This window comes from Bombus fervidus, chromosome 9 (assembly GCF_041682495.2).
Source record: "Bombus fervidus isolate BK054 chromosome 9, iyBomFerv1, whole genome shotgun sequence".
NCBI classification, from domain to species: Eukaryota; Metazoa; Arthropoda; class Insecta; order Hymenoptera; family Apidae; genus Bombus; species Bombus fervidus.
Window position 1 is genome coordinate 9,170,859 of NC_091525.1, and position 25,326 is coordinate 9,196,184.

General features: G+C 39.4%; 1 protein-coding gene across 5 annotated transcripts in view; it reads left to right on the plus strand.

Annotated features, from left to right (window-relative positions):
- LOC139990946 (fibroblast growth factor receptor homolog 1) overlaps nt 1–25,326 on the plus strand; it is a 113,344-nt gene that overhangs the window by 33,862 nt on the left and 54,156 nt on the right. For 2 of the 5 annotated variants that reach the window (XM_072010611.1, XM_072010607.1), the window contains exon 2: nt 5,539–5,590. The exons of 1 other annotated variant lie outside the window; for it this stretch is intronic. The gene's annotated coding sequence lies outside the window, so the exon portion shown is untranslated. Of the gene's footprint in view, nt 1–1,302; nt 1,408–5,538; nt 5,591–18,830; nt 19,273–25,326 lie in introns of those variants that run through there. 2 more of the 5 variants (XM_072010610.1, XM_072010609.1) reach the window with 2 other exon arrangements.

The window sequence follows — 25,326 nt, forward strand, 5'->3', positions numbered from 1 at the left end:
CGTCGTCGATATCACACCGCTAACCAATGTAACATTTGTACAACAATATACAACTAAATGATTGCGGATTATGTCAATAGCATCTAATGACAAAATCCGCAATCACTTAATACATCAGTATACATATTAGGTTGTCCGAAAAGTTTCTTTCATTTTATATGGAAACAATAGACGCACGATGTTTTTTGTTTTGTATTAGTTTATTGAATTATGCACGAACATAACAATAGAAATATAACGAAATACATCATACCTAATCCAATAAAATAATATAAAAAAGAAATTGTCGTTCATAATATATAACACGTAATACTACTTTTTATAAATTTCTGCACGTCTCTGTCCATACGATAAACTCACTGTCCTTCCAATCTTCAACCCTTTGCAACATTTTCAAATCATCTTAACCACGCTGGACACCCAGTATAGCCACGTCCTTGTCTTCGCGAGCATTGGGTGCGGTTGGGTGGCGTTGCTCAGCGGCTCGCGACTCTGCACGATGCACGATCGGAAGAAATATGGTTGCCAAAGTAATAACCGTATCCGTAAATAACAACCGTTGCGTCTGGCCAGACGATGCAGATCCTCGCGAGATCCTTCGCGATAATTAACCTTCGATATGATGTATTATCGCGTCGCCATCATAACCGTCTTCTGTGCTCGAGTTTTTCCCTTGCGTTAATTAGCGCGGTGCTCGATTAACCAGCGAATTACCGCTACTTACGTGAACGTATCAATCAAAGTCCGAGAAGGAAAACCAAGATCTACATAGTTACTTATTGGATCTTTCAATGCTCGATGATGAATCATTGGAGAAGAGTCTTTGCGGCTTTTGGAGCGATAGCTCGAATAGGAACAGCACGATCGTCTGTTGTGTTGTTTTTATGATAGTCGGAGTAATAATTGGAGAGAAAAACGATGGTCGAGAAGATTGAAGGTCTCGAGACGAAGATCCGAGGAATTTGTTTAATAAGATGTAATTACGGAGTAAGGCGGAATGTAAGAGGAGGAATTGTTTTATTTAAATTTTAGTCTTAGAATAATAAAGATTAGCTTGCAGAGGTCTTAATAACGATTAGAACGTTCAATTGAATTTTCAATGGTTGATAATTACTAATAAATTTTAGCCATTATCGTAATTACCAAAGTAACGTTAATTAACTCAACGGAAGATCCAAGAGTTACACAAAGTGCCATTACTCAGTTCAAAACCTTGACAGCAAACTCGCATCAACAAGCGTACTTCAGCAGATACCTTTATCTTAATTTGATCTGTCTGATATATCAAATATATGTATATAGGTTGCCAGGTGTAACTACTGATCTACATTCGTGCCTATAACCAAAGCACGAGTTAGGGGAGTGACTTGTACACACGCTATATGTGCAGAATAATGGCCGTATAACGTAAGTACAGTGGCTGCAAAAAGTATCTCTACGTACTTATTTTCCAACCAAGAGTTTTTGCGTCGATCCTCGCATTTTCATGGTACGACATTTTTCTAATTGCGTAAAAATACTATGAAAATGTATAAACGTTACAAACACTTCCGAACGAGTCGACATAATTAGCAACTGTTATTACCCGATAAGATACTTTGCTACAAATTAGAACTTTAAATCTTTCTTAAGCCTGCTACTAAGTTCTTTGCAGTATTTTCGATCCAATTACATTTTCCCAATGTTGCAAAAATATGCAAAGGTCCATAAGCGTTTGCTCGTTTCAATTTTATTTTAAATGTCTTCTTGCAACATCGCAAATACTTTCTCTTTTCTAACACGAGAGTAAGATTGAGAAATAAATGTTGAAGGATCGTGGCAGGATTAAATTTCGCTGCAAACTTTCCAACAACCCGGCGCGACGTCCTGCCATAAATAATGTCCAACAAAATACGAAAGCGCGAGGTAAAGGAGAATCTTAAGAAATGGCCATTTTTGCGTCTCCTTGGCGGACTAAAATCCTCGCAGGAAATGAAAAGGCGTCAACCAGAAGAAATCTATCCGCTTATCCAGCTGCGGAATAATCGTTCATCGGTATCGACGTGATGATCCTTCGCAAGTTCTGCTGACAAATCGAAGCAAATAACGATAGCCAACGACAACGTCCAAACTTCGATCGATTTACCAGCAGAATCCACTGAATTATTTCGTCCGCGTATTGGTAAATTCTTCATCTGCTGCCACCTTTTTTCATCTTCGCGCTCGTCTCTCTCAGCCATTGCACCGCGTTTCGAATAAATTGCGTTTGTCGTTTCTTGAGAGATGCTCTTAAACGTGAACCAGAATTTTCTCTTTTCGTTCGCAAGGAGATTGAAAAATGACCATTTTTCGTCGTGCTGTTTCCAACGACGAGGACGCGGCAGCCGAGTGCTTACGTGCACGTACCAAAGATACACGAGGGACAGGAGCGAGCAGTAATTAAGCGATCGTGGGGTGGTGCATCGATTATCTCGGTTAAAGAGCAGCGTGAACGAGAAACGCGACGATAGTAATTCCAGCTGAATCACCGTGACAATCTTACACCGATTCGAATCCAACCTACGTCTCTTTACTCTTATCACAATGTACGTACGTTCGTGACAATCCTTCGTGTACCAACCGCCATTGATAAGATCGATGCTCCTTTTCTCTCTCGCGTAATATAGCGACGAATCTTTCGAGATTTCACGTCGTCCCGCGTCTTATCGCCGTTACACGGGCTACCCTTTTCGCGATTACATTACCGCGAGCCTATGTTGCCGATCGAAACCGATTGCCCCTGGCTGGAAAGCTGTGCCGTTGCAAGGCAGCCGTAACTGCACCTGACTTGCAGAATAATTGCCTGGAACGCGATACGATCTACTTAGACTCGTTCTCTTTCCTTCTTGTCGGTGAATCGTCGTTCATTTTAACGCGGCTGCCTTTTCTCGTTCTACGTTTCTTTTCTCCGTCCCTGCCGCCTGCCTTTTTCCCTTTCTTCCTTTTCTTTCGCTCGCCGTTTCTTCAGTTTGTTTGTTTCTCTTCTTTCTGCTTTTTTTCTTCTTAATTGGCCAAGCGGCTCGAGAGCGATTCTCTTCCTCCTCTTCTCTTTCTTTTTTTAATTGGCCGGGCGATTTGAAATTCAATCGAGGGATCGAGCGTGGTCGTGGGCTCGATAGCTTTATGGCTGCGCGTACGGGGATGGTAATTAGTTGCAGGGGGGAGCATCGCTGGAAATTAAGAAAATAAAGGATACGACCGGGGAAACGAGCCGAGGCACGCGCGTTTCTTTTCGTCGAACGCCTGGTTACCAGCGTGCGAACCAACTTTTCGGATGTCCAGTTCCTCCGCCTTCTTCGCCCGCCCGTCTCTCAACGATGATTCCTTCGAAGATCCTTCGACAGAGTCCACTGATCTCAGAAAGCCACCTTCTTTTACTCGTTTCTTACACTTGTAAGTGGATTCATGTTCAATGGTCAAAAAGCTAGTTACTTGCATTTCGTTGATTCGACACGAAAAGGTAAATCGGCCGCAGGTTAAACGATAGTGAAAAAATATTTCTACTCGGAAATATTTAGCAAGAAGACGAGAGAAAATAAAGGATAGCGTAATTAAAGACTCGACACGTTCAAAGTGCTGGAAATAGTGAAAAACTTTTAGTACAGTGTGTTTCATTTTAATCGTAGGAAGCAGCGACTTTGTCCAGTATTAAGATAGCTATCGATCAGAGTACGAGACATCGATCCATGTACAGAAAAAGAAAGAGAAGAAACGTTCTTCCACCTTAAGGTCACAGGACGACAAATGACAGGACCGTGTCGTGAACACGTCTGCTTAATATTCCACCCCTCGAGCTCGTCGTGTTTCATTCGTCGTAATTCGTGGCGGTGAGACCGATACAAACGCGTCTGTCGATTCTATGCAAATCAGACGATTTCTACCGATCGATGTTTCTGTGTGCCAGATATCAAAGCGTGACATTACTATTTCCGAAGGACTCACCGTGATCAGAGCATGATTCGACCGATAGTTGGAATATTTTCCGACAGACGGTCCAGCTTATGGCACTCTAATACGCCTTCCGATAAAAATATACCTCGTCTCGTGCGTGCCGAACGTCTCGTTGGATCGTAACATGGGAAATACCCGATTTTTAATCGAATTTCGAATCGGAACGCAGTGCACGTTGTTTAGAATTCTATTGGGTTGACAACTAATTGATTGCGGATTTTGTCACGACCATCTAATGAGAAAATCCGCAATCACTTAGTTGCCAATCCAATACAAGAAGAGACGAAAGGTAAAAATCTTTGACTTACGTGAAAGAGAAAACTCTGGATTTTAAAACGATACGTGAAGATAGAACTATTTGTTAAGAAATCGATACAACGAATTTAGGCATTTTTAATTGCTGTGTCAGAGAAATTGACTCGTTAGAATCTTAAAAATATACGAAATATACAAAATATACGAGCGTCTCGTTAGATCGTAACATGTGAAGTACTCGATTTTTAATCGAATTTCAAATCTGAACGCAGTGCACGTTGTTTAGAATTCTATTGGGTTGGCAACTAATTGATTGCGGATTTTGTCACGACCATCTAATGAGAAAATCCGCAATCACTTAGTTGCCAACCCAATACAAGAAGAGACGTTTGTACACGCGAAAGGTAAAAATCTTTGACTTACGTGAAAAGGAAAACTCTGGATTTTTAAACGATACGTGAAGATAGAACTATTTGTTAAGAAGAGAAGAAGGAAGATTAGGAAAATCGATACAACGAATTTAGGCATTTTTAATTGCTGTGTCAGAGAAATTGACTCGTTAGAATCTTAAAAATATACAAAATATAAAAAATATACGAGCGTCTCGTTAGATCGTAACATGTGAAGTACTCGATTTTTAATCGAATTTCGAATCGGAACGCAGTGCACGTTGTTTAGAGTTCTATTGGGTAGGCAACTAATTGATTGCGGATTTTGTCACGACCATCTAATGAGAAAATCCGCAATCACTTAGTTGCCAACCCAATACAAGAAGAGACGTTTGTACACGCGAGAGGTAAAAATCTTTGACTTACGTGAAAAGGAAAACTCTGGATTTTAAAACGATACGTGAAGATAGAACTATTCGTTAAGAAGGGAAAGAGAAAGATTAGGAAAATCGAGAAATTGACTCGTCAGAATCTTAAAAAATATAGGCGTGCGTACGTGTAAAGCGAGTGTGAAATAGAACATTCTCAATTTTATAGCAATGCGTAAAACGATACGAACAAATCTGCCTGCTAATAGAGAGAGGAAACTTTAGAGAATCAATACGACGAAATGAAACATTTTGAAAATGATAGGAACGAAACTACTTGTCGATAAAGAGGAAGGCTTCGACAATTGATAAACCGAAATTAGACGTTTTATACGTAATTCTAAGGTTAAAGAAATTAGCATGATTCCTAAAAATATTAACATAAACCAATACCCAAGATAGATACAAAGGTATTCGAGAAGATTTCGAAAACTGATACAATGAAATTATACATACGATACAGTAATAAACTTGAGATACATATTTGCATGTTCTAGAATCGAGGGTTAATCCTGGATCAACCTAAACCACGCTATCTCCATTTATATCGTAAGCCTCTTGTTATTTAGAAAAAAAAAAAGGAAGGAGAAGAAGATTGTTCTCGTCCGATCAGACCAGGGACCACGATGATATTTCGGTTTCACGAAGGTTTCCTGGTGGGTCGCGTGACAACGTTGGGTCGCGTCACCTCATGGTAACGAGCGCTTATTTATCCGACTCGCGATCTGCCGGACCACCGCGACGAAAACTGGTTTCTCTCGATGAATGAACGAAGAGGATACGCGCGCCGCGATCGTGCACCGGTTTCGTCCACCACGTTCCATCGCGAAAACCGTAACCAATCCGACCTGCTTTTCGTTAAATAACCCGGTCACCTTTCGAGGTGTCCTGATTCGAAGGATGAAACGCTGCGCGAAAGGGTTGAAGGATAAGACAGTTTGATTCAGCCTATGTGTAATACGCGTTTGTTGTAATTGCGATGGATATAGAACACGAGCAAAGAGATGGAATTTAAAATGGAAATTTTGCTCGCGCTGTGTAAATGTGGCGACTTTTAACGAGTCAGCCGCTACGCTAGAATCCAAAAGAATGATAGAAAATTTATATAAAAGATGAAACATGAAAGAGTCGATTCATTCGTGAAATAGAAAACTCTCAGATTTATTATAGTTAAATTATTAATTGATCGTACGATCACTGTATTTGTTTTTTGTAAAGTCGATTTCAAGTTTTTCCAAGATTTATTTTTTGCCGTGAAACCGTAAGAGGAAATATCTATAAATATATAATTAGTAATTAGTCAAAGCCAATTTCTGTCGTAGATTAAAAAAAAATTCAATTCTGAAAGGGATGAAGAATTTTATTGCGAATTAGTTTGATTACTTTTATGTTCGTCCTTGATCCGGATTCATTATCGTTTTGGATTCTGGCACAGGACAAAATCGCGATTTCCACGGGAGGAACAGGTTCTGAAATATTTTCTCACGTGTATCTGTGTGGTAGTTGAATCGTCGTTTGTTCATTGTGCCGGCAAACAAGCGCGTATTGTCGCATCGGAGCGCGACCGTGAATTGTGTCATTGTGGGACGTTACGCGGGCAACGCGACGCTTGTGTCGCATGTGGGCTCATTCTAATGTAAAAGCCTGATTTTACGGTTCATTGTCGCGCGATGAGAAACGAGCCACTCTATGTTGTACGCCGATTAAAGCCAGAGGAACGAAGTATGGAAATTGACTGTCCGAGGTATGCGTAGTACACTTAGGTTTTGTTCTTTCCAAATACATATTTCAATCACGTAAAAGAAAAAATTGATGGTTTATGGCGAAGCTGTACGTATAACGAATCGAACAAAGTGGAATTTTTATGAATTTCCCGAATTACGAATAAATTTTCCATCGGATCTTTCAGCTCGTATCTCGTAGTTTATTACACGACGATTTATAGCGATCGTGACTGAAATACGATTCTAATCGACGGAATATTTCAAAATTAACTACATCGTGTCTCAGCTCTTTGCCAACGCTGAAAGAACACAACAACAAAATATCAGGAAATTTAATGAAATTCTAAAAAATCTAAAAATTGTATTATCGCCAACCTATACCCAATCTTTTTTTTTTCATCTCTTTACCAATTGGTAAAACAAAATTCCACCCTTGGATGGAAGAGAAATATCCTAAAACACCAAAGATGTCAACTCCCAACTCAACCGTTCATTCTCTCTTCCTTCCACCTTCGGACTCCGCAAGAACCGTCAAAAATTCCCCAAGCCAATATCTATATACTTAGATATATTTGCTTGCTCCTCAAAGAACTCGAGTGTTCGACTCAACGACTTCCTCATAAACTTTCTACGCTTTCAAGCCAACGTACTCGAGCTTATCCAAACGCCGAGAGACACGCGAAGCTGACTTCCTACGACAAGAACGTTCGAAGGCAAGAACAAAAGCCTATTACAAGTCGAGGGATCGTTGGTGAAATTGCACGTGGCGTTAAATCATAGGCTGGAACGGTGCGTGAAGCACGGTAAAGAGGCAGGCGTGCGTGAAGGAGAGCGTTTGACAGCGTTAGAAAGATCGCCGCGACAAATGATCTCCGTCTCACGGAGCGGCTATCTCTGTGGCCGAGGCTACCAACCTTCGTTTCCTCTGCTTGTAAACGGCTTGTCGTCCGCTGACAACAGTATTTGTCTCTGCAGCCCTGATCGACCAGATTTATACCCGTCGGGCAGACGGTACTACCTATATACGGGGTGTTCGTTTTATCCTATCCAACAGCAAAAAGTCAGCGCTTCTTTTTTCATCGTTGAACGAACGCTCGTGCGGCGACAATTTAGATCTATCGATCGTTCGGGGCAGACATGGGTATTTACTGTTAATGGGATGTCGCGTTTAGAGATGGTCGAGCGTGTGAAGTATCGCAGCGTTTCACAGTCGGATCGAATGAGACACGTTTTGTTCGAATAGAGTTCGATTCTCAGCAGTTTAGCGATACTGGCAGACGACTTATGGCGATATTGTAGTACACGTACTGTATACGGGCTGCTCGTTTTAATTGGAATTTTCATCTTTTATCGTTGCACGTTCCTACCACGACGATTTAGCTTCGTCCACTCTTCAAGCATTTAATAGCATAAATGGATATCTGTCGCTAATAGGATGTCGCGTTTCGATCGAATAGAGTCCGATTTTGAGAAATTTAGCAATTCTAACGGGTGACTGTATTACATGTGACGATATCACGTTACGTGTACTGTATACGGGCTGCTCGTTTTAATTGGAATTTTTCATCTTTCATCGTTGCACGTTTCTACCACGATGATTTAGGTTCGTCGATTCTTTAGGAATTTGATGACACTAATAGGTAGCTGTTGTTAATAGGGTGTCGCGTTTGGAGATTTGGACTGAGCAAAATGCGTTTCGATCGAATGGAGTTCGATTTTGAGAAATTTAGCAGTTCTAACGGGTGACTGTATTACATGTGACGATATCACGTTACGTGTACTGTATACGGGCTGCTCGTTTTAATTGGAATTTTTCATCTTTCATCGTTGCACGTTTCTACCACGATGATTTAGGTTCGTCGATTCTTTAGGAATTTGATAGCGCGTACGGGTATTTATTGTTAATGGAGCGTCGCATTTAGAGAGATACGAAGCGTTGGAATAGTATTTGAAATTTGGATCAAGTAGGACAGGTTTTGGCTAAATGGAAATCGATTGTTGGCAATTTAGTAATTCTAAGAGATAATTGGTCCAAGTTATGCAGAATTTTACTAATTCTCAGAATGAGAAGAAATACGTTAAACACATCACAGATCCTGTAATTTTGTGATCTTCATTTTGCAAAAAGATCATCAAAGAAATACTCTTACATTATATAATTATTAAAATTACCAAGACGTAGTGGTATCTTAAACTCGTAATTATTTTAGCAGAAAACTTCCAAACCACATACCTGTCAATTCTATTATTCGCCGTTGAAAAACATAGTAAAAGAGCGACAAGAAATAAAGTTATCTTCGTATAAAAATTAAGATCTTCCAACTAAATTTACTTAATGCAAGATCATTGAGGGTTGGTAGCTTTCTGCATAACTTGGCTCAATTATGGCAATGTTATATATTATACGAGTATACCGGCTGTTCGTTTTAACGTATCGGATAAGCAGAATTTGTTCTCTTTTATTCTTAGACATTTCTACGACGTATCGATTCTTCAGGTATTTAATAGATATTTAAATTTCAGGTATTTAAATAAACGAATATTTATCGTTAATTTGATGTTGTATTTAGAGATGGACAAACATGTGAAATATTCAAGTGTCTAATTGATTAAGAATTTCATTGTCAAGGGACAAATCAGACAGACTGTTATTTTAATAAACGTCGTCGAACATCCCATTTGCCTCGTTATTTCTTCGTATTCGAGCTTCTTAATAATTTTATGGAAATTAGCGTTACAGTATGTGTATGACGTTAGTCGAAGGATGTGACGAGTACGTGACGCACAATGGCGAATGAACTCCACCAGGAAGCGTTTTGCATGCCTCTAAAGGAAACCTCGAGGTAATCGCTTACAACACTGCTAAATTAGGTATTGATTGTTTACGATACTGCTTCGAGCAAATCACACAGGATACAGTAAATCTGCTCACTGAATAAATTAAAGCTTTCAACCTTTCTCGTTTGTTAGAACGTGAGATAATTAACGTTCCGTGCATCCGCATTGTTATCCGCGTATAAAATTATATCAATTGTATAATAATATTTATGTGCACGCGCAAAATCTGAGTAAAATTGTTGTTGCAGTTGGAATTTATTTACAACTTGCTTCGAGAACCAAAATTCGCATCCAGACCATTTTCAATCGCCGAAATGTCAAGGAAATTTTATGATTTCGTTTGTAATTAAATAATCACAGAGATGTACCGAATTTTGCAATTGTCTCACCGATGCCAGTCGAAAGATTCTTTCGCCAAAGTCGATATAAATAGCGCTAACGATAAAAACCAATCAATTCACTGCATTGTCGTATTTTCTGTATTTTCTGACGCATCTCTGGAATCACGTATCTGTGCATCCCAAAAAACTAATGTAAACCGAGCTGTGCGCATTTGGCTAATGAACATTCTTTTTAGGAGAAAGAAACAAACAATAAAAGTAGCGCAGCTCAAGCTCACCATTATAGGGACAAGAAATACACCCTGTATAAGAAAAGAGACTGGAACGAATAGTAGCAAAACGGACACAGAGGGTTTCATCTCAATTGGAGATAATACAGCAGTCGAGTGAAAGCTTGACCATGTCACGATCCGTTACAGCGAGAATTTTTCTCTACTGTCGGTGGTCCTCGGCAAAACGTTACGCTTGATTAACATGAAACGCCCACCGTGAGCTCCCTGTGCGTCTTATCGTAAGCCAGTTCGCGAAGTCACGGCCCGATTAAGCTAAATTCTTTCGACAAGCGGCCAACCACGTCGATTATCTCTCGAACGCCGGCAGAAAAGAACGTGAACACCGTTGGCGCGGCTTTGTTTTACGAGACACCGTTTACGAGGGGAAAGTGGGTGTTTCAGGAGGAGACTTGTGGGACACTATCGGAGAAAATAAGTTACCTACTGAGATCTATTTGTTATAGCAAAGTTGCTGCGTACTGTTTAACGCTTTAACTGCCACGCCAAAATCACATGTTTCGCTCAGGACGCCACGGGAGTATTTTTATTATTCAAAGCACATAATGGCAAAATAATAATAAATTGACGATGTAAGACAACATTCTTCCCCGATGGACCGTTTATCTTATTGGCGATCACGGGTGACCATCGTGGCACCTTGGTAACAGCTGATAGCGACGTATTATAACAAAGCTTCGTTTATTTCAACAAACCATTCGCATTCGTTATTTCGTCGCAAACAAAACGTCCAGAATATATCGTTGAAACGTGTAGAAGATATTAGTAAACGGTATTCGCTCGTTCTATATATAATAGTAAGGAATGTGCACATTTCTAACTTCAATTATACGATTATAAAGCAGCATTTACGATTATTTTCTAAGCTGTGTTTATAATAATATTCGTAGATTACCCCTCAGAGATATGGATGCAGACACAGTGCACCGTTAGATGCAAGATTTGTTCTCGTTTTTTTTTTTTATTGATGTTCTAATAAAAATGTTTAATCGTTCAATGGGGCATTTTTATTTCAAGGTATCTTCTATTCATCGGTTATATTCAAAATACCCTAACTGTTAATTTTCATACAGTTTTTACAATTGTAAGAAGTTCAAGCGCTCCGGTCACCAATGACCACCGTGGCAGTCAAAGTGTTAAAAGAATAATTTAAAACCAGCTAATCACTGAATTTTAATCGTATTTTGAGCTCGATAACAGTCGACAAATAGGATATATAAGTTTGCGTCTTTAATAATTGTAGAAAAAGGAGACTGAAATCATTTTGAGGGTTTTAACGTTTCTATGCCAATGATTTACAATGCGATAGGATAATTTAACATTGAAAATAATTTGAAACGAACCGATCACATAAACTGAAAGTGCTATGCGATGAGAAAATGAACCAGAAATATACGAAGATATTTTTAATAGTTAAAAGAAGGAGATGGGAATCCATCATTTCGAGGGGTTCGACGTTTCTATGCCAATGATTTACGGTAAGATAATTTCAAATTGAAAATAGTTTTAAACGAACCGATCGCTAAACTGAGAACGCTACGATGAGAAAAATGAAATAGAAATATACGAAGATATTTTGAGCTTGCTAAAGGTTAACATTAATTATCAGACTTGTATACGTTCGCGCCTTTAGTAACCGTAAAAAGAGGAAATAGAAATCCATCATTTCGAAGGATTTGACGTTTTTATGCCAATGATTTACGATACGATAAGATAATTTCAAATTGAAAATAATTTTAAACGAACCGATCGCTAAACTGAGAACGCTACGATGAGAAAAATGAAATAGAAATATACGAAGATATTTTGAGCTCGCTAAGGGTTAACATTAATTATCAAAGATATATAGGCTCGCGTCTTTAGTAATTGCAAAGAAAAGAAACTGGGATCAATCATTTTGAAGGATTTAAAATTGTGGCGTGTAAAATTGATGAGAATGCAATAGAAATATACGATCGTATTTTATGCTCGCTAAGAGCTAACATTAATTATCAAAGATATATAGGTTCGCATCTTTAGTAATCGTAAAAACGAAGAAACTGGAATGCATCGTTTTGAAGAAGTTAGAAACATGGCGTGGAAAATTGATGGGAATGTAATAGAAACGTATGATCATATTTTGAGCCCGCTAAGAGTTAACATTAATTATCGAAGATGTATAGGCTCATATTTTTAGTAATCGCAAAAACGAGGAAACTGAAACCTGTCATTTGGAAGGAAATGTGTTTAAAATTTATATGCCAACGATTTACGACATAATTAAGTAATTGAAAATCGAAGTTAATTGGAAAGTTTCTTCATTGTAAGTGAATAATTTATTGATGCAACGATATCTCGTGAAAGTATCTTTTTCTCCATATTTTCTGAATGAACCTTGCATTTTTCACACGGCACTGTATATTTTCATTTTCATATTTTCCAGCTACGTGAAAGAACGATATACACGACGTGTATGCAGAAGAATAATATCGTGTGTCACGTAGTTGTACTGTTTCATCATAAAATTGCAAATTGCGTGTCAAAGCCAATTACGATGAAAATTAAATTCCACTGATTGTAATATATGTAGAATCATGAACGTAAGAAACGACTGATAAAATTACAACAGCTTTCTTAGAAGCTGTAATAAATGTACATGAAACCTGTCATTGGTGTCAAAAATGTGAATCAGTGTACGTACGTATACACACACGCATGATAGTTTTATATTTGGCCGAAAGAAGTTCATGGCGATTAAACGAACACTTTAATCGAGTCTCTCGTGCGTGAAAATGTATAGACGTTGCGCGTCAATTAGGTGTGCGATCTACAACGATTTCTCGTCGTTTAGACGCTATAAGCTAAAGCTTGGACAAATGGCTTAGCCGCGATCTAATGATTACCTAGAGGCAACGCTAACTAAATCTGAACGCCAAGTAAGAAAATTCATTTTTCCATGAGATTATTACACCACGAGGTAATGACAAAATTATCGTATTTTTATACATTTTAATCATACTCCTAAATGTTATACATAGCACATAAAACATAATGAAACATAGATAATATACAAAAAATATTGAAATATTATACATATTATGAACGATTAGTACGAAACTATTATACCTAATTTGCAATTGACACTCCCCTAAACTTTTAACGACTATCGTATACGTTTTAACACTTCTTAATTCGTAGCCAGAAGCGTTCTAGCTTGTTACAACATTTATTTAACCACGAAGGTAAGTACGATTAAAAGTAACAGTTTCACCAGTCATCGTCCAGCTAATCGACGTGAACGCGATACGAACGTTACGAGACACAAAAAGTCCGCATACGTTAAAATCGTTGCCTTATCTCTAACTCAGATTCAGCTAGAATCAAACATACGATGATCACTTATTATTCACGTTGTAGTGCCACGCCAGAATAATTTACTTATAATTCTCAATGAGAATTGATTGAAAATTCTTCCAAATAAAAAAAAAATCTCTTGAAATTCCTGCGCGTTTCTAACTATCGGAAGCAACCACGACAAGCTAACAGAAGGAGCTATAAAGAATTCCCCTGAACAAACGTTTAAAAACGAGACAAAAGCGGCAACAAGACAGCGATAGAAACGACTGCAAACCGTCGTATTGAATTTTTCTACGGTGTCCTTTATGCCACGAATGATTCAGAATAAAAATTCGAAGAAACAGCCAAAGGTACCGGAGAAGCCGTCGTTGCCGGAAAGATCATCGACGGCGTCGCGGGCCTCCCGTCGCGGAGGAAGTCCTCTAACGAACGAAACGTTCGTTCCCTCGTTCGAATAATACGCAGCAGATGCCAACCGCTTCTCTCGTCCCTTTTGCAAAGCAGAATTTTATCTGGAATTACCCGATCGGAGATTCTCGTGTAACTCGCAGTTAAGATACGCCACGCATCCGTAGAGCGGCGACTCGCCATCGATTAGCCGGCTTTTAGCCTCCCCTTACCTGATAAACGATCGATGTACTTTTCTTGTTTCACGCCGAGCAATCGGAATTAATTGGAGAGGACGTGCTCATAAGCGGCATTTTCGTTCTTTTTCCTCCTTTTCTCTTGCTCCTTTGTATCTTTTTTTAGTGGACTCGGGAAAGGTGGAGCATCGATGGCGATGCCGTGATGTTAGGTTATGTGGAATATTAATGGGTCATTAAGAGACAGTGTTGTTTGGTTTCGTTCGGTTCTTTCTTTCCTTCTTTCCTTCTTTTTCAGAGTCGAGAGTTTGTGCAAGTAAACAAGTGGGTTTATTTCTATGTTTTATTAAGTACAGTTTATCTCATATTCGTTTAACCCTTCCTGTTTTGCTTAGATTTATATGATCCAATTAATTGCCTCTTTAATTCAGTCTGACTTTTTCATATCGAACTTTCCTCAAACTGGTTTCATAACGTTCTTTCTTTTTGTCTTCTTCTTTTGTCTTTTTATATGTTGTATACCAGGACACGCGAGTGAATTTATAGGTTTGTTGGATTTGTATCTTTGTTTATGAACATTGTACCACTTGTAAAGGATGTGGTCGACGATTACTTGTATAGCATAATTGGTGTAAATTTTTCCACACGTAACAGAGGAGTTATGTCTTTGAATTTACCTTCCTCCGATATCGAACTAGATTTATAACACGGATTATATGTATTTCCAAGAACGGCAGATATTATCCGACGAACACACATTTTATTCAGTTTATTCGCCTTCGATTTCGATGTTTTAACCCTCTTTCACAAATATATTCTTCGAGAGACTCGTAACCCAGCGAAATTGAGAATATTCTAATCCCTCCAAGACGCTTGTAACACTCGTAAAACTTGTTGAAGATCGTAAAATAAAAGATCCACGTTCTAATGTCGAGCATAGAAGAATAATAAAAGAAAGCTCTTCTCGCCTAATTCTGTCCTCCTCTTAATTTCAATCTCAACGCTGTTCTACGGTAAAACATCGTGACGAAGATGAGACAGTGGTGAGGCGAAGCGAGCGAACATCCCTTCGTTTCGTAAAAATGATTCCGCGAAGACGAGAAACGATTTCTGGAAAACGCTGGTGGATCAGTTACAACCGCTGCAAGTCCCCCATCCGATCGATTCTCGAACGGAACCCTACGAGCAGCATTTTCAACGAGACTTCAATGAAACCCGGGTGGCGGCGACGTTATCGCCGTTTGATCTCGTAAAAGGCCATTGTTGAATGCGTTCACGTAATTCAGGAAACGTGTACGTGTCCGTTTCGTGTCGGGCATATCATCGGCGATAGTCGTTCTTCGTCGACCGTAGTAGCGTTTTCTCTCGTCCCGCGCCTCCGGGGCACCAGAATGCACCGCAGCGGAAATACGTCGTGATTTGCCGCAGCGCCGGAAACGGCGCACGTGCGTCGTCGTTTTTGTAATTCATTCAGCCGCGTTCCGGGAACCCGTTCGGGGATGCTGTTCATTTTTCAACGGACAATGAACGTCTCCGAAATCGTCGTCGACGGACAGTTGAGGTAATTTGTAGCGGGACGCTGGCCGACAGCTAACCGAAAAATTGATTGAAACGAGGTTGAAACGCGTTTGTGGAAAACACAGCGGCTGCCAAAATTCGAAAGGTTTTTGATTTTTTCTCGGAGACTGTTAGGCGTATCAATTAGAATACCATGGGATAGAATTTAAACGCGATTTCCCTTCCTACGTAGTTATTAATAATGCTAGAACATGGTGTCGCAACGTCGTCTCTATGGAGGGAGATACAAGCACCGATAAACCTTGGTTAATTGTTTCTTGACTTTTGTCTCCGTCATCCGTCCGAGTGAATGGAACGTTGAGTTTTTTCAAACTAGCAAGCGGCACATACAGCGTTCTCTATGGGTACACTTTCCCCTTTCGTGAATTTGGACTACGTTCGTGCGTACATAAATTTTCTTCCCCAAGAAACTAGTTTCTTGGCACTTGCTTTTTGCTGCTTTTCGCGAACACTCTCCGCATTATCTTTATGGAGAAACAGAATTAAAAGGATAGGAAGAGTTCACGTCAAACTGAACTAAAAATGAGCATTGTGAACGGGTACAGAACTGAAGGAGAAGCTGACACACTGCGATGTGCGTCGAATCGGTACGCACAGTCGTTCGAATATTCGATATGTCCATTGAGCACTGAATTGTGAAATAAGTAAAAATATAGTATCATCCTATATGTGAATTTTCAAACTAGTAAGAATGTGGTTTCTTCCGATTGAATTTTAAAATTATGAAAAGCTCGTTTTTGAAAAGTTTTTACCCTCGTTCGAGGAAATCGAATGCGTTTATGAAGAAGAACATTGAAATCTAGCGATTCTGCGATCGAAAATTGAATAAGAAAAGAAGGAATGTAGATTGTTAATAAACTAACAATTGTGTAGTAAAAAGAAAGAAAGGTCGTTCACCGATTAGTTGCATTGTTCAGCTAGGTCAAGAGGAACGCCAACGTCGTTCAATGGCGACTAAGAGGAATTAACAGTTCGCACCTTTCGCAAGCTGACAATAAAAGTGGTCGTTCGACGCAGTGTAATCGAGCCACGCAAACATGGCGTGCGTAATGCTCGTTACAAAACGAATCACACTCGGTCTTCCCATTTATGTCGATATATCCCGACTGTGGTACGTATGATCGTCAGTGTTTGACAAACATCGTGCCTAGAAAGATCGTGTAACGGAAGAGATAATTGTTACGAGCAATAGAGACCATTTTTAAGTGAAAAATATAGGTAGAACAACAAAGGATGGGTAGAACAAAGGATGAGTCAGTCGATTTATTGGATACTTAATGGAGAACAATTCTTTTTACGTTATTAAGAGTATTGTAAAACAGTAGTAAAGAGGATTTAAAAATGAAAAGTATGAAATGGATGACATTTACTTAATTTATTCGATGCTTAATGGAAGAATCTATTTTTTGTAACATACTAATAGGTAAATAGCCAGGAGCATTAGCATAAAATGAAAATTACGTACATATGTAACATGGGAATAAAGTTCAATTAATCTACTTGATATTTAGTCGAAAGATCTTTTAGTCTTGATAATATAACACGTGCTTTATTATTCGTAAGAAAATCGGAGGTTATTAAGATAATTAAATGAAAAATAAAAATCAATAAGAAAAATTTTGCCCATCATTATATTGTTGAATGTTAAAAATTTTCTGTCACACAAACTTGTATCTATAGATGTATTATTACACGTTATATATATACAATAATTTAGCACGTATTGCAAACGAAACTTTCTCATATCAATTTCCAAAGTTATGTTAGCAGTGCTTGTAATTTTATTGGAAATCGTTGACTCGAACTTGTCAACTTGCGACGAGATCCTGCAGCTTTAATTGATCAACTTATTTCAGTATGAATGAAGATAATTATACCCGTGGCGAAATGTTCGAAACTCGTTCTCGATGAACGGTATAAATCTCTTAGCAGTTGATTCGGATCAACCGGACTCCGATCAAGTGTAACTGAGTATGACATAACTGAGTATCCAAACATATGTTAATGCCAAGACAGGTGCCAGTTGCTTCGGGTATCAACGTTAAGGATTATAGAATCGATTAGTAACTCGAGTATACGGACAAAAGATTCGTGTTTCAATCTCCGATCGAGATATTCTAGTCAAAATCCTTATGTTAAGTTTGTTTGACATAATAGCGTTACATATGTAAGTAGACTACTTAGGCGATGCTTGTTCAAAGTGAATCGCTGATTTCGTTTCGATAACCGAGAAGAGAGAGTTTCTAGATTCACTGGAATGCTAAACGCAATCTAGGATTGGACAAATTAAACGGTAACTCTATCTTGAAGTATCTTGAAGAGATGCTTCAAGAGATAAATATTAAAAATTTGAAGATACAGAAAGTATGACAGTTGCAAAATCGTTACACGCCTAATTTGAAAACCGTCCCAACGTGAAAAGTCTATTTTCCAATTTATTCATACCAAATTCCTCTTAATTTTGTAACACTCCAATGAGTCAACAACTCCGTTACATGAAAACGTGAACACCCAAAAGCCAAAAGACTGTGTAAATTACCTCAAATAAAAATAACCGATCTCTTCATCTACTCATGCATACATCCTTACAATATTAAAAATTCTTCACCGCGAAACTACACATAACGCAACTACTATATAAAAGACTATATAAAACCTCCCATACCACTCATCCTTACGTTCAACGCCAAACAAATCCTAACGACAAGGACTGAACTTATTCGTACCAAAGTTTCGCGTAATTTTATCGCGCACCGACATAGTCAATAACTCCATTACATCGAAACGTAAACACCCAAAAGCCAAAAATTTCCTCAGATTCTCGCAGAAATAACGCAACCCCGCACCCACTCGTAGCCACCCTCGCAAATCTCTGACAAGTCGCTCACCCCACACGTGAACTATCGCACGAAGTTCGAAGTCACAAGCACCTACTTACCCCCACTCACGTGACGCACGGGAGCCCGCGCACGTGAGTCGAACCGCGTGTAGGACCGATCAATGGGTGGCCAATCAGGTTGCGCGGCGCGCGAGCGTAGGGACGCGCATGCGCAGCGGCAGGTACGACACGCGGTGCGGGCCGCTGGCTGTCAGACGAAAACGTGCCACCGGCAAACAAGCATCGCGCCGTCTCAGTGGTGTGTTTCTGTTAGCTGTGCGTTGTCGCGGGTTTCTTGGCCGACGGCTGAACAACGAGAGACCCCGACACGGGGTCAAGAGACCGTGTCGCGTTCTATCTGTCTGTCTGTCTGTCTCGCGTCGCTTCTTGTGGCTCTGTCCTTGTCGCGCTCGCACAGTTTTGCCCATCAATGGGCCCGCGGTTTCTGTATCTGCTCGATCGCTCGTACGGGCGACGTCTGCCCAGGAAACTGTCCATTACGGGCAGCGGAGAACGCGTCTAGCGGAGTGAGGAAACAGAGAAATGTGCGTGTAGTTGTCTTTGGTTCGACATGATTTCAGCCTGTGTTAGTTAAATATTAGTGAGACTTATCGACGTACCGGTTACATTGGAAGTCGATCGTCGTCGATTATTGTTTGGTGGTAAGTAGACAAATTTTTAGATGCAACTTCTTGGGGGTGAATTGAGGTTACGGAAACGAGAATTCGTTGAAATTTCGATTCTTCGATCTATTTAATTTTAACGAATAATAGTCGATTCTTTGTGCAAATTCGAAATATTCTGTGTTGATTCTTGGCTTCAAAACTGTTGATAAGTATTGATAATGAAAATATTTTTTAATAGTAGAATGTTGCTTTTTTTTGAAACTTAAAGGAAGCTTCTTATGGAATATCTTTAAATTTGTTAAAACAAATTTTTCAAGTGTTTTGATCAACTGTTTCTGCTCCATCAATGAATATAACTCGGATACACGATTAATATTCAATTCTCAAGAAACAATTTATTTGCACAAGTTAAACTTTTACAAAGAAACGACGTGAATAAAAAAGATTCCAAAATAGATTGTTTTTTAATTTATCATATCATCTCGTTCCTCTACCTTCTAATTTCTCTTAATTAAATAAATAATCAATTTGGCTTCCGATCAGCTCAGATATATAATTATACATTATCGACTCTTACAGCGGAACAAAATTAATTTGAACACAAATATTTCAATATGAAAACTCTACAAATTTTCTTGAAGGAAACAATTTCACCGCACTTGTAACTTTCTTCTCTAAGCCCTTATGTTGATCCGATCGAAGTCAGCAGGGCGCAAAAATAATGTTCCCTGTCGAGTAAACCGAATAAAAAGCAAAACCTCGTGTATCACGTTCGATCGGATTTATCTATCTTTACAGCTAACGAAAGGAAAAAGGAAAAACGAATTGGAAGTCGAAGCGCCGGTATTTACATTTAATTGACAGTAAGTCGATGATTTACTCGGCCGTAGCGAGCCGTAGTTGTAAAATTTCCTCGAACGCCCGGATATTCTTGTCCCTGCTACCGAGTGTTTTATTAAGCGGGCATATTGCTCGCTTCTTGCGACCAGTCAGCCGATAAGAAAGTATCAAGTGGTCTGGGAAAAAGCTGGGAGTGCCGTTAAATTAAGTCACACTTTTCCACCGGTCTTTTCCACTTGCTCGCTGTCTAACCATAACTAACTCTGAATGGTCACGTTTGATCGTGATACGATTTTATACTATTTTATATTTATATAGTCTCGTTTGTACTTGCAAATTTCCACGCCACTAAGCTGTAAGAAACGATTAGAGTGGCTGTCGAACACGAGTTATGTATCGTTTCCTTACTTTACGATTTTGCCCGCTGTGTTTATTGTATGCTTACTTTTACGATTACGACATATTAATTCTTTAGCTATGATACCATTACAAGCGTTTGTAGTATATCGATCAGAACAGTTTTTTTTTTTTTTTTTTTTTTTAGTAATATCGGAAAACATATTTTATGTTTACATGAAATTATTAGTCGAATTTTTGAATATCGGATCATGGGATGAAAGTAATTCTACGTTATAGAGAGCATTTACGTGTAATTAAACTGCGGATATTTATGCAAATCCATATTTTTACGAGAAATGGTAATTACGGTAATTATAATGAAAGTGGCATGAAGTTCTAAGAACTGCATTGCGTTCGTGCAATTTATATAAGTGTTTAATCTACATTCGATGATTTAAACGAATTCCCTGTATCGAATCCACAACTTTTCTATAAAAATTTTTTATAGTCCAAAACGACATTCTCAATGCGGGAAGCAACTCTTGTCTAATAATTTAAAACATTTCATAAAATTCAAACATAGTTTCGCTCGATATTGCCAACTTAAGCTGACGTTGTTTCACAAAGTAACCTACATCCTACGATCTAAACCATAAACTTAACAACTGGTTTTAATAAATTTGACAAATCTTAAACATAGCGAGACTGAGACATAGACTGACATCGTCGTGTCTTCGATTGATCCAACAATTCAGACTACTTCGTGAAACTCGTACAAAACTTCCTTATAAACCTTCCAACCAGTTTCTGCAACTGAGAATAGAACGATAGAACCCTAACGACATTCCCAAGCCGAATTCGTACATTGTTTCAGCGTGGAATCGCGAATGGAACGAGGATGAAAATGGCTGTGTTCATCGACCGCGTTCCTCCAAAAACAGCGTAAATTCTGTTTTACGGAAGTTTCCCACGAAACTTCCAAGCAGCCTGAATTTTTCTAGCTCGAAAACGGCGTCTCCTCGTTTACCGAAGCATCCTGTAGGCTGGACACTTAAAAGTCGACGAGCCGCTTGAAACCATGTGACTCGCGAGTGCGTCCTTACGAGTGCGGAAGCGAGATAGGTTTTTGCAGAGGACGCGATCTGCTCAGCCGAAATTCATTTTACGCGCTGCGGCGCCTCGTGGGCCTCGTTTCAGGGAAGTGCCTTTGTGACCTGGCCCCCTTCCTCTCTCTTTCGCTCCTGTCACCCGAAACATCTGCTCAACGGGAGCACTAGAAACATTTCTTTCCTTTTTTCTTCATCGCGCAGCCTCCGTATTGGAACAGAGCGCGCCTTATGTCCCCCACGGAACCCCATGGAAAAAATACAAATCACTTCGTTAACCGACGAAAATTTATATTCCTCTCGACATCGTTAACAACCATAGCAGGACGAAGAGACACGCTCTTTTTCTTCCTTGTTCTTTTATGTTAATTGTATTTGAGAAAGAAGGGAGAAGCGTCGCGACGAAAATTTAGTGGATATTTTAGATGGAATTAATTAGAGAATCGAATGTTCAGTCTTTTCATAGATAAGATTAGCTAACGAATAATAATCAGGCAATTAATAATTATTGTACAGATAAGTCGCATATACGTTGTGAATTTTCGAAAACGCGTTACCAGAGGTCCACACGAAAATTCTTGTGCTAGGCTGATAACGTTATCGAATATTATCCAACCGTCCTAACGAAAACGTACCTGCAACCGTGAACAGCCCCTCGTTGCTGATAAAAGCCCAAAGATAAAACGTACTTGAGCAAACCGAAGGTAGAAGATTTTGATAAAGAACGTTACGTCTCGTTATCGTGCAACGGAGGGTGAAAGACTGACATTTCTCTGATTGACCATTTTCGACGTGATCACCTTCACATTCCATCCAATACGACGACACATCGTGTCACATCTCATACAGAAAAATAAAACCGGAACAGGTTTATCATCTTCGTGTATGTAAATTACTAAATAAAATCACAAAATAAGAATAAAAATTGTAATAACAAATATGAAGGTTCTTTCATATAAAATACCAAGATTCTGTGAAGGATATTCCGAATTAAGGCAATTCTGAACGTAGTACAAATATAATACAGAGCAAAATATAGCAAAGATATTTGGATCCAACTTTCCGGAATAATAATCCTAAACAAAATAGTCTCTATCTTCTTCCGCTTCCAACTTATACCATTTATAACTAACTTATTCCAACTCCAAGTTCTCAAGCAATTTCTCCTCCTCCCACTAATTCCAAGAACATCTACTGACATTTCTATTAATATCTTCAACACACCGCAACAATTAAAAGTAACGATAAAAATTCTGTCAAACGGCCACGCGTCAAACACAAATCGATTACCATAAATCAACCAGGTGAATGCTTAAGAGATCCATTACATAACCCCTGCTTCAATCAGAATTGAATAACAAAACCTCTCTGCCCGGTCATTACTAATTTCGCGACAACAGAAAGCAATTGTATGAAAGTAGATACTATATAAACAAGCAGTCATCGATTATAGTAGAAAACAAAATATGTAAAAAGGAGAAGAAGAAGAAGAAGATGCGTCGATTGCAAGCAGTTAGGAGAGGCGTTGAAGGAGCTTGTGAAACGCCTGCTTTCCGCTTAATTCACCGGTGAATTCACCACGCGATCACACATTGACGATCGTGGGCACAAAATGAATATTCCACTATCACGCGCCGCACTTCCCTGTTCACCGTACCCTTCGCTGGTTTCTCTTCTGGACGCGGCGCACGTTCCATCAGCCTTTTGTTATTCACGCGGCTGTACGCTGGAGTGTCCCTTTTTAGCTACCCATGCCAGCTAAACTATCACCGACGCGTCCTTCTTATTCTTCTTTTTTCTTCTGCTTCTTCCCCCGCGTCGGAATAAAACGCTGCATGGAACGAGATTCTCCTGCTCTTCGATCTCCACTTCGTCGTTGTTACTTAATTTCTTGGCTGTTTTGACGACTTTGAGGTTAGGTTTCGCGATGGGGTGAGCTTTTGTTCTCTTTGTGGATTACGTTCGTCCGTGGAACGAGATTCTTCTGCTCTTCGATCTTCTCTTTGAAGTGCTCGCTTAATTTTTTTCCATATATTGACGATTTTGAGGTTAGGTTTGGCGATTTTGAGGTTAGGTGTAGCGATGGGGTGAATTTTTGGTGTTTTTGTGTGTTTTGTTTGGGGAAATCGGAAGGGTGGCAGTTCGAAATGTTTAGAAATTGTAGAAACGTGATATTTTTAAGGCTGATTGAATGAATCGTTGAAAACGAAGAGTTTTTCATTTTGTAACAGTGGTTCGAGTTATCTGGAATGGTAAAGGTAGCTGTGTCGAGATTCGTAGTTTAAGAGTTTTGAGATTTCAACTGGCTTTGGAACATTGGCCTGAATGTTTTGAAATGGTACATTGACGTGTAAAGTTTCGACTTATTCGAAATTTAAAGATCGGGAATTTTTAATTAACTACATTATTAAAAGGAGCAGGTGTAAAAGTTTAGAATAGCATTTTAACTTATGAGCTAATTAAGGCGGGTATGTCAGTGTCTAAAATAGAGAGTCGATTAATTTATTGAAAATATTAAATTCGTGAATTGTCTTTGTAACTATTTACAGTTTTAGAAATTATAGAAATTGCTCATTAAAGATCAATTTATTATATACCGAAATGTTTGGGACTTGCGAATGATATTGCAGGTATAAATCGCATAAAACAAGCACCATAACATTTACCCACGTAGAATACCTATCATAGGATCGACACAAAGGTACGGAATAATCGAGTTACAATCATACAAACCCTCGAAACGGGATCCCTCGGTATTCACCGCGCGTGTTCATCGTGTGAAATGAAACCTCCAAAAATCCCCTTTCTTTCACCAAAACCATCCTATTATTCCGCACACGATCGTTTCCGATAGAATCGGGCACCGTTTCTCCCGAAGTGTACTCGCAGCCCACAAAAGGAACCTCCTTACGATTCCCATAAAAAACGACACACGCGCATACTCCACTCTAACAACTTTCTTACGTAGCCTGAAAACATTTCAATGTCGACATACCATCCCACGTAAACCGTCCCTACAAAAGCGTAAAAAGAGAACAAGAAGCGAGAAAAAAAAAAATATCCGAGAAATTCTCCAAATCTACTAAATCCAAGTCACCATTCCTTGAAATCCCATGGTATAACTTAAAGCTACGTACACATACAGGGATAGTTTCTATAAAGAGACGACGTCTATTGGAAGGCGTATCGGAACATAAGGGAAGGACTGGAAAGCTGAACAAAATCATTCTTACGTAATAGACAGCTACTGTCACAGTATGGCGATAAATGGCGTTAAAACAATCTGCTCGTAGCTGTACGAAGCCTATTCGGTCTCGACGGATTCGCCAAGTTCGATCGAAGATCTCCTTGTTCGGCGGTTCTCGCGATCGTCCAACGACGATAGAGAAGCCCGTGATGCGCATAGCGATACGTTTTGGGAACGTGCTGCGCCTCGCGAGCTTTTAACCACAAAGGAGTGGGGGCACAGAGGTGGCGGAGTGGGGGGACGCGCACGTCCCTGGAATATTTTAATCGCGAACGAACGTTTGGGATCGCAGTCGAGCCGCGACGGTTCGCGCGTTAATGGTAGTCTATTTTGTCGTCTGTAATGCTGTTTTCTAGGTAAACATCGGAGATTCGTGGAGGGAATGACGATAACATCGTGGGTGTAATCTGTATGAGCAGCTTGTTACTTTGCGTGGCGCTAGCATGTATAATTTTCTTCTCGCTAGAAAGTTTTGGCTTTTGTTCGTTGATTTCATCCGGTGATACTGTTAGGAAGTACTGCATGTGTATTGGTTGTATCGTTAGAGGTTGCTGATTG